Below are 15,830 nucleotides of genomic sequence, written 5' to 3' on the forward strand. Positions count from 1 at the left end.
GTTGTCACTCTTACTTCTGTGCTGCTGCCTGCAAAGCTGGGCCCTCAGTCAGCAGCCACCACTCTCCGGCTGCCTAGCTCTGAAGGCAGCAGTGCAGAAGTAAGGGTCTTGTGGTGTGGTATGGTATGGTATTGCCACCCTTACTTCTGCGCTGCTGCTGGTGGGGCGTTGCCTTCAGAGCTGGGTGCTCGGCTAACATTTGCCGCTCTCCAGCAGCAGCTCTGAAGGCAGTGCAGAAGTAAGGGTGGCAATACCATGATGCTCCTAAAATAACCTTGTGACCCCCTTCCCTGCTATTCCCTTTTGGGTCAGGACCCCGAATTTGAGGAATGCTGGTCTTCCCTGTGAAATCTGTAGAGTATAGAGTAAAAGCACAAGAAAGACCAGATTTCAGGGTCCAGGATGTGTTTTTCATGGCCATGAATTTGATAGGGCCTATACATTGCACATAGTGGGTGCTATCACAAATAAAAAATAATATTGTTATGATGCCTTTGTGTCATTTGTGCAAAAAGCAGCATTTTCGTTTAGTCTCAGAATTGAAATGGCCTTCGTTCAAAAACTTTACTTCCCCGCGTCCAAAACTGTGTGTGAGAATGAGGCACTTAGGAGCTGATTTGTTTTCTTTCCCATTGCACCAAAATATATATCCTGAAGTCCGACGGCTGTTTTGAGTCTTTACTTCTGCTTTTGGTGCTGGTATGTTCATCCATTTTTATTTTTTTTTCTCAGCAGAGGCAGAATATCCCAGAAACAACATTCTGCAGAACCATCTTGCTACTGGAGCACTGTAGATTACTTGTGATTATTGACATTTTTTCTGCAGTGACTAGGGTGCCGTGACTGCATACAAGAGGGGAAATGTGAGAATTATGATTTTTTGTTTATAGAATATAAACAATGTTTGATTTATTAAGTTTGAATTTGAAATAGAAAGAATAACCACTCAAAGAAATATTCAAATGTAAAAACTCAGGAAGTTTAGAGTGATACCCTTACTCACGTTAAACAATTCTGTATTCCTTAAGTAATCCTCTTGAAGTCAGAGGCACTATTTGTAAAGTACAGCTCAGTATGAGTAAAGGTATCACAATTTGCCCTTTAGTGGGTAAAACCCCCACACCTAATGTATCAAATAGCAGAGGATGCATGTCTCAAGCAGCTGCAAATATTCTATCTCAGGTTATCACAGAATCTTACTACTGTAATTAAAAAAAATCCTAACCAATTAAACGCCCCCATAAACTCAAAACAATGGCAAATAAATATATTTAAATATCACTCTCTTCAACATCAATTATTCATTTATCATCTTTCTGAACAGGTGAAGATTTGGAATCTAGAAAAGGTTTAGCTTCCTTATAGTCCTAAAAAGTTAAATTGGATGTTGTGGATGATATTGGACAAGTTTACGAGGTATAAAAGAGAGGCTGTTGCTCCAATTTACAAAAATCTCACTTGAAAGTCTCAAATTTATATCTAGAATTCTGATAGTTTAGACAAATTGGGGAATTATTTGATTAACCAATTCGTTTGTGTGTTATTGCATTGTAATATTACATTTCTTAAAGCTCTTGTTTTTGTTCCAGATTTAATTCATCTGGGGTTTGAAACTGCTAGACATGTGCTTTTCCTCTAACCTGTAAATACCTGCCCACTTAAAATAAAAGCTTGAAAGCAATTTTTAGAAGTATATTCTGGTTCTGTTTATTTTTGTCATTATACCAAGAGTCATGGTGGATATTCTGTTACTGACCACTTTTTAATGAAGATTGAATGTTTGATCTGAAAGATATGCTGTAGGAATTGTTTTGAGGAAGTTCTTTGGACTGAGTTATACAGGAGGTCAGACTAGATGATCACAATGATCCCTTCTGGCCTTGGAATCTATGAAGACATAGTGCTTATGCTAGCCTATCCTAACATTTAAAAATGTAATATTTGCTACTAATGGTATGGTAGGGTTACCACCTTTGAGATGCAAAAAACCCAGCACCCACTCTCTCCACAAGGCAAGCCTGCCACAACCCCAACCACAAAACAACTCTATAACCTCCCCTCCACCCCCTTCAATAGCCACTTATAGTATCTAGAGAGATACTTAATCTTATCTATATATGTTAAGAAAATAATGTTCTCACACTGCAGAAGTGGGAACACTGCAACATCTTTAGCTGGACACAAACTTTTAACATTAGATATACCAGTGTATTGTGATGATAATGCAAATCTTTAGATCCACATAAAAAAAAACGGGCAGATCAAATTATTTTTCTGGCAACTGGCAAATCCATAAACAAGCCCGCCAGGCTGGTCAAATACTAGCCAGGAGGTAACCTATGGTGTGGTGTACCTATTGCAGGTACTAGGATGAGGAGGCCTAGGCCTTCCCACAACTAGAGGCCCACTCCCTCAGTTCACAGGGAGGAACCACTGAGCCCAGTTGCAAGTGATTATGAGGGACAACAAATTAAAAAACAGGAACAGGAGTGGTCATAGGACCAAAACAGGGGATCCAAATGGGGACACCGAGCAAAGAACCCCAGACATCACCCACTGTTCCACAAAGGAATCTAAATATTTAGTAGCCAGTGCCAAGAGGAACTCTGCCTGAAGACATGATACAGAGGACTGGAAACAGGCCCCAGAGTCATAGAGAACTCCCTGCATTTAGCTTCCTCCTCCTGGTGTGATGGATGGCCATCCTTGCCAGTGGCAGAAGGAGGTTGATGAAATCTTGCAATTTTGTGGGGCCGCAGATAGGGTGTGTAAATATAAGAAGGTGTGTGCAGAAATGCAGCCAGAACCTCTACAAGAGGTTCTGGAGGAACCAGAAGAGGGGCTGCAGCCTGACACACTCTAATAGGTGTGTGCCAGGGTCTCCCTCTCATTGCAGAAGAGGAAGGTGTTAGAGGAATCCATAAACTGTGCCAACCACACAACCATACTCACGGCTCCAGGTAGGAGCCACCAACTAATATCCTCACCGGGATGTGGGACCAGGGTTGTGAACAAGCTGGTCCATTGGGCTCCCTGCCCTCTGCAAGTGGCAGCGGGTCCTGCCGCTTGGTATTGGGGTGGAACATAAGGGCAAGGAAGTGGGTGGTATGGAGCATGAGCATGTACAGATATTCTCTGTGTGCGGTTCAGAGATGGACTAACTGGATGGCATTCAGCCTACTCAGGTTGTGTATTGGGGTGGAGAACTACTCTTGAGGCAAGGATCCAATGACGACCTCGGGTGGTCAGGGAGCGCCCTCCCACAGGGCCTGCTTGAGAAAAGTGAGAGAAGCAGGAGGCAAGGCTGTCGTCACCTCCTGGAGCACATGACAGGGGATGCGCAAGGTTGGCAACCCCATGCACTAGCTGTGCACCATGGGCTCCACTCAGTCCCTCCAACGGTAGTCCAGAAGGTCTTTGATTCTCGTGACACCGGCCAGGACCATCTTCTGGTGCACCAAGGGGGACTCCACCACAAGCACACAAAGGTGGGGTTTGCATAGTAGGGGTTCTGTGAGGAGGTCTTTTCCCTAAGTGGCCACTGTGAACATGGATGCTGAAATTAGTTTCCAAGTCCAGAGGTGGTCCTGGTAAAAGACTGGCAGCTTGGAGAGGTTTCAGGGCAGACACCGCGGGTGGAGATAAAATAGCTGTTGGTTATTTCTAAGCCAGTGGAGGAAGATGTGCACCAGCACACTCCATGCCGGACTATGACTACCATAAAGGAGTCTCTATGGGGCCTGGAGGTGGAATCTGTGGACCTGGCTGCTAATGCAGACCAGACCCTGCCCACTCTCTCTCAGAAGGAGGCTCAGGACATCTAAAGAGACCTAGTGCTTTCCCCAGCTGGAAGAACTCCAGGATCTTCTTTTGGAAACTGGCCAGGGTAGTAGTGGTGCAGTGTAGGATCCATTTGTCGGGCCTGATGCTGCAGTTTCTCTGTGCACAGAATTTTAATTGATTTCACCGGTAGTTCTGAGTGTGAAGTGCCTGTAGAATCAGGTCCTTGATGATGCCATTTTCTTTGGATTTTCTTTCATTTATATGTTTCTGATGAACTAATAATATTCACATCTGATCTCAAAAGAATTTACAAAAATAAATAGGCATTGTGATTTCAGTTTTACAGATAGCATAAACTAAAGCACAGAGGAGTTAAGGTCATCTTGTTAGGCAAAATAGAGCCAGGAAAAGAACCCAGGTCTGATTCCCTATTTGTACAGTTCTTCTGTAGCATTGAGATTCTTTTATAAATAATTACTATTAATAAAGCTACCTGAGCAAAGAAACTAAATCCTCCAAAGTAGTGTGTAGTGCCATTGTAGGATGAGTTGGATGAGTTACTCTGCTTATGTGCTGTGCATATGTACCCCAGGAGCATAGAACAGACCTGAAATCAGCCAAGCCTCTCTGTAAAGAAGCAGGCACAACTATTTAAGAGGAATTTACATCTTGGTATTTTGGAGAGCAAAGTTAGATTATTTTTTTTTAATTTGGTATCTGGATGTGCTGCTGCTTTTCATGAGTTCATAGTTTTCTCCACAAAGTGCCTTTGCCACAGGCATGGCTAGGCAGGTGTGAGACCAAAGGCACTGTCCCAAATACCTGTCAACATAAACAAACAACTGCAGACCATGTGCATAAAGATAGTTTATTTAAAGGACCAGTGTACTCTAATAGTTTAGATGGATAATAGAACAAAACCATAGTCACAAGACACTCTTTGTTTGAATACATGTGTATTAATGTGCTATATGTAACTGGCTTTGTGTTACATTGGATTAGCTTTTTGGGTGTCTTTAAACAAAAAAATTTCTTTCAATGGCAGGACTAAACCAATAAGCTAATCCTGTCCTAGTAATTATATTGTTTGCAAGTACAAAATTACTATTGATTTGCCTCTTTAGGACTTGTACAACATAGTGATAGTCTGTTAGTGTCAATCATTAAACTGCAAAACTAAAATAGTGAAAGATGCCATAAATATAGATTAATATTTAGACCCACTATTTTAATTCAGGGTATTGGTACTCATTCTAGCCATGTACTTTGAACCCAGAATTCAAGTACTACACTAAATAATGCCCTGCCTACTTCCACATACAGCAGACTGGGAGAGTTACAGGGTGACAAAAAACAATCAAACATCCCCCCCACCCCGAAACACGCACACGCACACACACACACCCCCTACCTCTCAAGAGAACAAGTGCCCCTGGTTGGTGGTGGTGGTCTGCTTCAATTCCAGCTCTTCAGCAATCTTGCAGCCTTTGTTTCTGATACAGAAAATAGTATATCGGGGTCATAAAACTAAGTTTCAGGTTAATTAATTTGTGGGCCTTTCAGCCTTAGAGTGTCTTTTTTTTTTTTTTTCAAAACAAAGCATGATGACTGTAGATGAGAAATGTTTGTTCTAAAAATGAAATAGGACTAAACTTTGTTTCACTAGTCCCTGTTTGGGGATCTTCTGTTGCCTTTTAGTGGTAGACTAAAGAGACTTGAATGATTTCTACTCAACTCCTAACTTGCTTTGGGGAAAGATGCTGCTGTTCTATGTAGCATGAGAACTGAAGAAGAAATGTTTCTCCTCTTGCATTATAAAACTCTTAAGCAAAATTCTCCTATGTCTTCATTTCAAAACTTAGATGAAGGCCTTGTCTACACAGTGCAGTGGGCACTACAGGGGTTTTGATTTCTAAAATGCACTAGCATGTTGCACACTAAATAGTTTTATTTCAGCATAAGCTTTCGTGAGCTGAGCTGTAGCTCACGAAAGCTTATGCTGAAATAAATTTGTTAGTCTCTAAGATGCCACAAGTACTCCTGTTCTTTTTGCGGATACAGACTAACACGGCTGCTACTCTGAAACTAAATAGTTTGTAGACCCTGCTGGTGCACACTGTAAGGGTAGGTCCATACTTACCCGCCGGGTCGACGCGGAGAGTTCGACGTCTCGGAGTTCGAACTATCGCGTCTAATCTAGACGCGATAGTTCGAACTCCGAACGCGCTCCCGTCGACTCCGGAACTCCACCACCGTGAACGGTGGTGGCGGAGTCGACAGGGGAGCCGCGGAGTTCGATCCCGCGGCGTCTGGACAGGTAGGAAATTCGAACTAAGGTAGTTCGACTTCAGCTACGCTATTCGCGTAGCTGAAGTCGCGTACCTTAGTTCGACCCTCCCCCCCCTGTAGTGTAGACCAGGCCTAAGTTGACTAGTGCACTTTAACACAGTACTATGTTAAAACTCAGTAGGGAACTTCTAGTGTCTCAGCTGGGTCTACAGGGACCAATTTGTGCACTTCAGAAATCACACCTCCATAGTGTGCACTGCTCCTCCATGTAGACAATTATGGATTCTGAACCAATCTGGTTTTACTACTACTTCTAATGCAATTTAAATTTAAAACAATGTATATTAAACTGAGGGCTGCTCTCATGGCTTCTGGGATCTATAGGTAATTCTTCTGTTTAAAAGGAGATTCAGCAAAGTGATCTGTTAGGATTGCCAACCCTCCCAGTTCTGCCAGGAGTCTCCTGGAATCGGGCTCTATCTCCTGGAGGCTACTGAAGCCAAAACAGGAGATTTTAGGCCCCTAAAAGTCCAGTGGGGCTAAGGCAGGCTCCTTGCCTGCCTGCCCTGACTCTGCGCCACTCTCAGAAGTGGCTGGCACGTCCCTGCAGCCCCTGGGAGAGGCCGGGGGGTCTCCACGCACTGACTCCACCCCGAGCGCTGACTCCGCAGCGCCCATTGGCCGGGAACTGTGGTAAATGGGAACTGTGTGGGCGGTGCCTGCAGATAGGGGCAGGGTGCAGAGCCCCCTGCCCCCCAGGGGCCGCAGGGACATGCTCGCTGCTTCTTGGAGCAGCGCGGGGCCAGGGCAGGCAGGGAGCCTGCCTTAGCCCTGCTGTGCTGCCAACCGGGAGCTGCCTGAGGTAAGCGCTGCCCAGCCGGAGCCTGCACCCCCCACCCCTTCCCACATCCCAAATGCCCCAGCCAGATGAAAGTGAGTGAGGGTAGGGGAGAGCGAGGGATGGAGGTAGGAGGGACAGAGTGAGTGGGGTGAGCCTCAGAGAAGGGGTGGGGCCTTTGGGAAGGAGTGTGGCAGGGGGCAAGGCAAGGGTGTTTGGGTTTGTATGATTAGACAGTTGGCAACCCTAGTTAGCTAAGGCAACAATCCAGCAACTGGGTCTGCACTGGCAGACCTCAGCTCCTGTATGGACCTACTGCTCAAATTCTATCTCTGTTTTAAAGAGAGAGGCACACTTTTTTCCCCCTAAGGTATTAATTACAGTAGGAAGTCCAAGTCAGACAGGACCACAGTAAGTCAGTGATTTTTACCTAGCCCTTCTAAAAATGTGTTATATAAAACCTTAAACATGTATCTTTGTCTTGAAGTAAAACAGGGGTTCTCAAACTTAATTGCATCGCGACCCCCTTCTGACAACAAAAATTACTCCACGACCCCAAGAGGGGGGACTGAAGTCTGAGCACAGGTGAGCCCTGCCACCCTGGGGTGGGGGGCCAAAGCCCGAGCCCCACTGCCCTAGGTGGGGGGCAAAGCTAATGCCCAAAGGCTTCAGCCCTAGGCCTGTAACCTGAGCCCTGCCACCCAGGGCTGAAGCCATCGGGCTTTGGCTTTGGCCTGGGGTGGTGGATCTTGGGTTTCACCTTCAGCCCTGGGCACCAGCAAGTCTAATACCAGCCCTGACGACTGCATTAAAACGGGGTTGTGACCCACAGTTTGAGAACTGTTGGGCTAAAATATTTTCCATGTCCTCCTTTTCAGCTCAACAGAAGACTGGTACAATGTTTTATCAGCCTTGTCTTTGAATTTATCTCATGCTTAGCAGTACTGATTTGTGCAGGAACAGCTGACTGGTGCTTTCTTTTCCACCAACTGTCTGCACTTGGTGTTGCTGTGGTTTTGTTTTCAAACATCAGTGCTATGTTCCTGAAACCGTTCTGGAAGAATGTTTTAGCCTGCACTGTTTTCATTGATGTTTTGTCTGTACGGAGACCCAGTGAGCTGCTTATACTGAAATGAAAATTTCCTATGAAAGGGCATAATGTGCATATAGGGCTCAGAGGTGTTTTTTCCTGTTTTGCCCTGGCCAAGCAGGTCATTATAGGCCTGTAATTTTAAAATGTGCCATCTATTGGATTAAATACAGGATTACACTTAAGAGAAATATAATTGGTACAGACGGCAACTGTACTATATCAGGAGGTAGTATGGTCTAGTAGTTACAGGACATAATTGGGAACTGAATTCTGTGTTTTTAGTCCCAGCTTTGTCGCTTGTTTATACTGTTGACATGTAATTTTACTCTTTCCTTGCCTCAATTACCTCATTTGTAAAATAGAGATAATTACCTACCTAACAGAGCTGTAGTGAGGCTCAGGGCCGGTGCAAGGAAGTTTCGCGCCCTAGGCAAAACTTCTACCTTGTGCCCTCCCAGCCATGCGGCAGCTCCCCCCCGCCCCCGCCCTGAGGCGCCCGCGGCAGCTCCCGCCCCACGGCAGCTCCGCCTCCTGGCCCGGGGAGCCCTGCAGTACCTCCCCACCCTAGCTCACCTCTGCTCCACGTCCTCTCCGAGCACACTGTCCTGCTTTAATTTTCCTCCCAGGCTTGCGGCGCCAAACAGCTGATTGGCGCCGCAAGCCTGGGAGGCGGGAGAAGCGAAGCAGCGACTGTGTGGTGGAACCCCCGGGCTGCCAGCGGCGGCACGCTGACCGAGGGGAACCCCCGGGCTGCTGGCGGCGGCGCGCTGACCCAGGGGAACCCCCGGGCTGCCGGCGGCAGCTCAGACTCCCTCTCCCTCCCAGGGCAGCGGCCGCTCAAACACTTTTTTAAAAAAATTGGGGGCGCTGCTTTCTGGGGCCCCCAAATCTTGGCACCCTAGGCAACTGCCTAGTCTGCCTAAATGGTAGCACCGGTCCTGGTGAGGCTTACTTGCATCCCATAAAATACTTCAAGATTCTTGGATGGAAGATGTTGCGTACATTAGGTAATAAGGTAATAATTGGAGATATACCAATCTCCTAGAACTGGAAGGGACCTTGAAAGGTCATCTAGTCCAGCCCCCTGCCTTCACTAGCAGGACCAATTAAATGAAAAATATTTTATAAATTAATTTGCTGTAACAAAGAAGAAAAAAATATATAATTTGGGAGACAAGAAATCAGCTATAGAGCTTTCACTGCCAAGTCACTGGTTCTAATTCAAACCAGGTTGGTAGTGAACAGAAGGAATCATTGTCTAATGATTGTAATTCTGTGAGAGTTAGTGGTCTCAGTCCTGTTCCTAGTGACAAGTCCTCAGTCTAACTGATATCAGCTAGAGCTGAGATTAGCAACCTCATCAGAAAGGTCAAGGACTGAGAAAAACAAGGAGATTGATCCCTTAGAGGATGATCCCTCCAGCTCCACACTGAGGCACAGTGGCTGGGGTATTTGCACAGTAGCTGCCATAGGTGGTGGGTAAAATAGGCCAGGGAGGCTAAGCGTCCCCTGGCACAGACACCGCCACTGGATGCCCAGTTGTGGGTTTTGACAGTTTGCACGGGGGAAGTTTTTGCTTATTATTATGCCCCATGCAGGTTCCGAGGCATCTGAGGAGGCAGTATGTGATATTCAGCTTCCTGGGTTCATCAGTAATCTCTATGGACTCCAGGGAGATTACTGATGAACCCAGGAAGCTGAATAGCACATACCGTCTCCTCAGCTGCCCCAGAACCTCCCTGGTGCATATCAAAAGTTCAAGTTCTTCAGGAGACAGGAGGTTTTCCTGTGGGGTGGCTTGGGGTCTCAGTAGGGGAGGCACGGCGTAGCTGGGGCAGCTCGGGGTGGCCTTGGGGCTCCAGCCACGAGGGGGGTGTGGGGAGGCTAGGGTGGAAGGCGCAGAGCTGGGGGGATAGCCTCCCCGGACGGGGGCTCCACCCACCGCCCCTGGTAGCTGTCCATGCCATACCCATCCTGAGGATGAATAGGACTTTAGCGTCCACAACTCTCAGTATGTCAGTTTTCATAAGCACTAAAATCACTTCAAGAAAACAGTAAGAGGAAATCTCCCTTCACAATTTAAATAAAATCACTTTTGGTTTAGTAACAGCTACAATGGAGACATTTTAAAATGACAGAATTTGCTTGAAAAATATTCCGCTATGAATAAGTATGAAATGTTTAGTTGTATTTGAGTAAACATCACTGCTGTACAATGTGGGTTGCATGGGGAGAATGTGAAAATCTATTGACATCTTTAGTTACTCAACAAGTTTATTTTTGGGAGTTGATAAATTGGCAGGACATAGTGACCCTATGCAAAGAGAAGGAGTGTAATCATGTCAGTGCAGGTATCTTAGCAAATGCTTTATGAAATGCTTAGCAAATGGCCTGGAAGGCTATACATCTCTATGCATAAGGCTTTCTGTCATCTTTTCCTCCTGACAACAATAGGAAGACCATGGAGTTTTAACCATTTGTCATGTGGACAGAAATGTTCTTGTCTTAGTCTCAATAAATTTTTAAAAAACATCTTTATGCAAAGTCATAGCGTGGATGCTGTGCAGCCAACAAAAGTTACTTCAGAATCTTTTAACTTAACAGGTTTGTGGGACAGGAGATCTCTGCGTTAAATTTGGGATTAGTTTGGAAAAATGAGCTGAGAGGCAACTTTGCAGATCCGTAACCACTTATGAGGGTCATATGCTTTTTTGGGAACAGCTATAGGTTGTATTCCGAATCAGCTCAGGGCAAGAGGTGCTGCACGGTTGTGTGGCCTACTCCAACAAGCATAGATACCCTACTATTTCCTTGCATATCATTAATGCTGAGTGTAAATAGGCAAAGAGAAAGATTGCTGGAAAGCACTGTCTGAACAAAAGCACAATTGTATTCTGCATGGCACTGATGATGATCAGGCTGGCGACTATATGCTTTGCACTCTGTGGCTGGGAATATTACAGCAAACAGGGTCAAAAACTGCCAGTAGCAACTGCAGACTCTTGTAGTATACTCTCCCCTCCCCATTATAAACTCTCTGCACCTGGCTGACTGTTATACAAAACTAACACCACTCATCCAGTGGAGTTGGTAAGGAAGGGTTGGAGGAAGAAAGCTTATCCTTTCCAGCACTAAATTCCTAGTTTGGAGAGCTGACATGAGTTTGCATGCAGTAAGTTTGTTCTTTGGTTAATGGTTTACGGAAGTATCTGGGAATTTACTTTGAATGAAAGCTGAATCTATTTGTGTCTCAACATTCCCATATCTTACACAGGCAAAATCCCCTCCCTCCATGGGGCAATGCTCTGTCCCTGTCCTCTGATGTCCCAGAAACTGCTCAGACCCACTTTTTTGTACTGTTCAGGCTGTATTTTATTCTAAACTCTTCCACCCACTCCAGTACAGTGCAGCATTCCAATTTTAAATCCCTACATCTTTCAGCCTTTCTTTACTAGGGCCCTAGGAGGAAAAAAGATCTCCCTCTCTAGGAGATCTAGGAAGCTCTTTCATTCTAGGCTCCGCTAGCCTCCTCATCGTCATCCTCATCTTTCCCACCCCTTGGAATACTTCCTGTCAGGTTAGTCAGCTGAGGGTTAATTGGTTCCTTACTTCCTCACACTCTCCTTCTGATTAGCTAACTGTTCAATCAACCATCACTGGAGGAAACTAATTGAGGCTACAGTGATTAGTGTGCTGACCCACCTGTTGCACGTGAAAGTTATTTTCAAAATTCAGTAACTTTTTTTTCATTGGCACTGTTTCCAATAGCTTCTCAAAAGTGTAAATGAAAGGTTTCCTTACTTACGCTCCACCACTACATGCATACGCCCCTATTAATGATATATGTCACAGATGTGCATGGTGAAGCTATTTTTGCCCTGTCTTACCCTAATTTATAGGGTTTCTTATGGCTGCAAAGGTATTGTATGTAGATCTTCACCTCTCAAATGGCCTTGGTTAGTTTGTATGTTGTGTTATTTTGAGAGTGTGGTTTTTTGCGTAATTTTAAGAAAAAATATTTGGCAAAACTGCCCACTGTCCAGCATTTCTTGAGTTATAACTTGTATGCTGAATGACATTTCTAGAGATAAGACAAGGTCAATCAACAATTTCAGGTGTTGCTAACAGACCCTTGCTTAAAATATCCTTTGCCACCAGCATCCTTCCCCTCTTGTGCAAAATTGCTGTGGCCAAAAGCAATGTAATGTTGTGGGATCATTGCTTTTCTCACTTATCTCCAGGCCAGAGCACTATGTATGAATTTGGCCTGTGTTGCTCTGGGGCTGCAAAATCTTGGAATATGGTCCTGGAGTTTTCTGGTTGGTTGGTAACATGTATCACTGGGTTAGTTCATTTTATTTACCGAGTGGTTGCAATGTGTGGATTCTCCTTCATTGCTGGAAATGAGTACAGAAGATCTAGGATGACTAGAGGAATACTTTATTTAAAAATAGTAAATATTAGTACATATTGCATACATTAATAGATAACCGTATAGACTGAGAGGTAGTTAGGTGCTCGAAGCATCAGATTTGAGCTTAATGTAGTTTACCCTGAAGAATCTTTTGGAGGATAACTTATTTAAAGAGAAACAAAAAACAGAGGGTTTATCCCCTCTAACCGGAGATCTTTAATGACCAAGCACTTTTCAGAAGAGTAGGGTTTTCCTGCTTGTCACTTGCCCCGTTTCTTTCCTGCTTCACTTTTGTCTAGCATGTGGTGAGCTGGCTTCCTGCATAGCCTCCAGAAGCAGCTGCATACAGTTGTTGGTGTGGTACATATATAGATCAGGAAGCACTTTGGGGGTTCTTTGAGAGGAAAGGTGCTATATAAATAACATAATATAGGTAATGAAATTAATATAAATAATAAAAGAATGTAATAGAACTTACTTATTTTGTTCCATTATCATTATCTTTCTAGTTTCTGGAAATAAATAACTCTGGGGGAGGGAACAAACAAATTAAAACAAAACAGGTTTGCACTGAGTCACTGAAGAATTAATAGCTAAGATAGGAAGGGTGGGTACCTCTGTATTCTTGCATATGAGCTGATCAAAAAATTTGGGGAGGGAATTTAAATAATTTGTTACAGTGGTTTTGCAAGAACTTCTATGGAAACTTTTGGATTTTAAACTTTTTTTATTTTTTTCCACCCCTCCCCCACCCCTTCCATCCACCTTTTCCTCTTTCCATTTTGTCAATTCAAAATGGGGACAATGGGAAGGGGGAAAGCAAAAGTAAACTTTTTTAGACAGATCCAGTGCCCCTTTCATCTTGGCACATGCTTCCCCTAAGAACAGGAAGTCATTGGAGGCTTCTGAGAGGGCTCCAAAGAAGCCCAGGTCACTTATGAGATCTGCAGTTTCCAAAACCTTGACCTCTGAGCTCAGTACCATTGAGTTGAAGGACTCCTCCACCAGTACTGGCAGTGCCAGAAATCCCTGGAGCTCGAGGGAGAGACATGGCTCTGACAGAGCTTCAGTACTGTCTACCAGGGACAAGGAGGGCAAGCATAATCACCTGATCTGGTACCATCAGGCTCAGGCCTGCCATTGGCAGCTACCTATTCAGTACCCTCGGTACAGAGCAAGTGATGGCATCAGACTCCATCGGCACCTATATTGGTATGCCGGCCATCGATCTTCAACTACCACATCTCTCTTCGGCTACTGCATTGGTACTGTTTCCCTGCTCGGTACTGCAAGAGTTTAGAGGGACCTGTCCGTAGTGGATGAGCCAGAATCCTCATGGGTACCAAGCATGTCTTGGCACTAACACCTTGGTCTCCAGATTGCTATTGTTCCCTGGTACTACAGGACTTTCCACCCTTTTCTATGCAGACTCTTCCATTGGATGATGTTGAGGAGGATGAAGGGGACTTCTAGTCAGTGTCTTCAATTTCAGTCCAGGATTCCCCAACATAACTTGTCAGGAACTCGTTCTTTGACAGTGACAGGGAAGATTGCAACTGTAATCAAGGGTGGTGGAACCAACCCTGCATGCCACCCCACTCTGGTATGCCCCACATCAGTGGCCGTACTGGGATCCCTGGGCTGATTACCAACAGCATTTATCCAGACCACTGGTACTGTCTCCAAGGGACACTAGGCTTGTTGAGTCCTCTCCTCCCCAACCAGCTCCCTCACAGGAGACGTTTGAGGAATAGGAGGCCAGGATGGATAAGGAGGCCACCCCTCAAGCACCCATCTCATTCTTGTCCCCAGATGAAATGGTTATACCTCCACCACCTTTCCTGGCTGACAATTTTAAGACCTGATAAAGAGGTCAGTTGAACACTCTTCAGATTCCACTTGAAGATGTCAGGGATTCACAACACAAGCAGTTGGGTATCCTACAGTCAGCAACACCCTCCAGGGTTGTGTTATTCATTAACAAGGTGTTCCTGGATCCAGCTGAGACTACGTGGCAAACACCTGCTACTATTCTACGAACATGAAAAAGGCTGGATAAAAAGTATTATGTTCCCCGTAAAGACTCTGATTTCTTGTTCTTCCACCCTCCACCTAACCCCTAGTTGTGGATGAGGTAAATGAGGAGGGCAGGCAACACTTCTCCAGGTCTACTCCACCTGACCAGGACCAAAAGAGACTGGATCTATTTGAATGGAAGTCCTATTTGTCAGCAACCCTGCAGTTCCAGACTGCAGACTACCAGGTGGTCATCGCCAAATACAGTTTCACAAACTACAATAGATGCATGACTTTTTTTATTGAACATCTGCCCTAGGAACATAGGGAGCAATTCCAGGTAATCATTTCAGAAGGCCAAATATTGGCCAGGACCGCTCTTCAAGCATCCTTGGTTGTAGCGGACACTGCGGCCAGGTCCATCTATATGGTGGTAGTTATGCACAGGGCATCATGGCTCCAGCTCTTGGGATTTCCAAGAGAAGTACAGAATACTGTTGAAGACCTCCCCTTTGACAGTCATAGGCTTTTCCTGGAGACTGTAGATGAGTTCTTCCATACACTGAAGGACAATAGACCCCTTTATGTTCCCTGGGCATATATACAGCTACAAATAAAAGATGGTGTAGTAGGTCTCGCACTGCCCAGAGGTTGCATCCTGCTTAGTCTTCTGGATTCCCTAGAGCCACCAACCCCCCCAGAAAAAGACATAAATTCAGAGAAAGAGGGCTGCCCCCCCAAGACCACCCAACCATTGGGCTGGTCTAGGGTTTGAATTCTCCTGCATCTCTGGTTTTACAGGTGTGGCCCATTTTCCCACCATTCTCTCTTTTTTGAGACCACCTTTCCCATTTCCAACATGCCTGGAGAGGGATCACTCAGACAAGTGGGTCATAGAGATCATAATATTGGGCTATACTATCCCTTTGATGTCACTTCCTCCCTTCAATTTCCCTTCCCCATCCCTCTTCAAGGACCCCTCTCACAAGCTTGTATTAAGACACAAGGTAAACTCTCTCCTCCAATTCGGAGAAATAGACCCAGTCCCTCCCCCTCACAGAGGCAAGGGGTTTTATTCAAAGTATTTCCTTGTACCAAAGAAGGACAGAGGATGGAGACCAGTCTTAGATATAAGACTTGTAAACAAGTTCGTAAAGCTATAATTCCTTCAGTGGAGAAGGGGGGATTGATTTTCAGCTCTTGATGTCCACCGCATTGCTTAAGAACATACCAATGTCTGATATATGTAGGTCTGCTACATGGGCTTCAATACATACATTTTAGAAGTACATGCTTTAATCTATGCTGTCAGATTCGATGTGGCTCTGGGTACTGCAATACTATCTTCAGTTCTGGACTCAGTTCTGAAGCTCCCTCCTCCTTCTGGGGAAACTGTT

General features: G+C 45.1%; 1 protein-coding gene across 7 annotated transcripts in view; it reads left to right on the plus strand.

Annotated features, from left to right (window-relative positions):
- MIDEAS (mitotic deacetylase associated SANT domain protein) overlaps window positions 1-15,830 on the plus strand; it is an 87,983-nt gene that overhangs the window by 10,834 nt on the left and 61,319 nt on the right. For 2 of the 7 annotated variants that reach the window (XM_039533208.1, XM_039533209.1), the window contains exon 2: window positions 733-863. The exons of 3 other annotated variants lie outside the window; for them this stretch is intronic. The gene's annotated coding sequence lies outside the window, so the exon portion shown is untranslated. Of the gene's footprint in view, window positions 1-732; window positions 864-11,889; window positions 11,923-15,830 lie in introns of those variants that run through there. 2 more of the 7 variants (XM_039533212.1, XM_039533218.1) reach the window with 2 other exon arrangements.

This window comes from Mauremys reevesii, linkage group 4, assembly GCF_016161935.1.
Source record: "Mauremys reevesii isolate NIE-2019 linkage group 4, ASM1616193v1, whole genome shotgun sequence".
NCBI lineage: Eukaryota > Metazoa > Chordata > Testudines > Geoemydidae > Mauremys > Mauremys reevesii.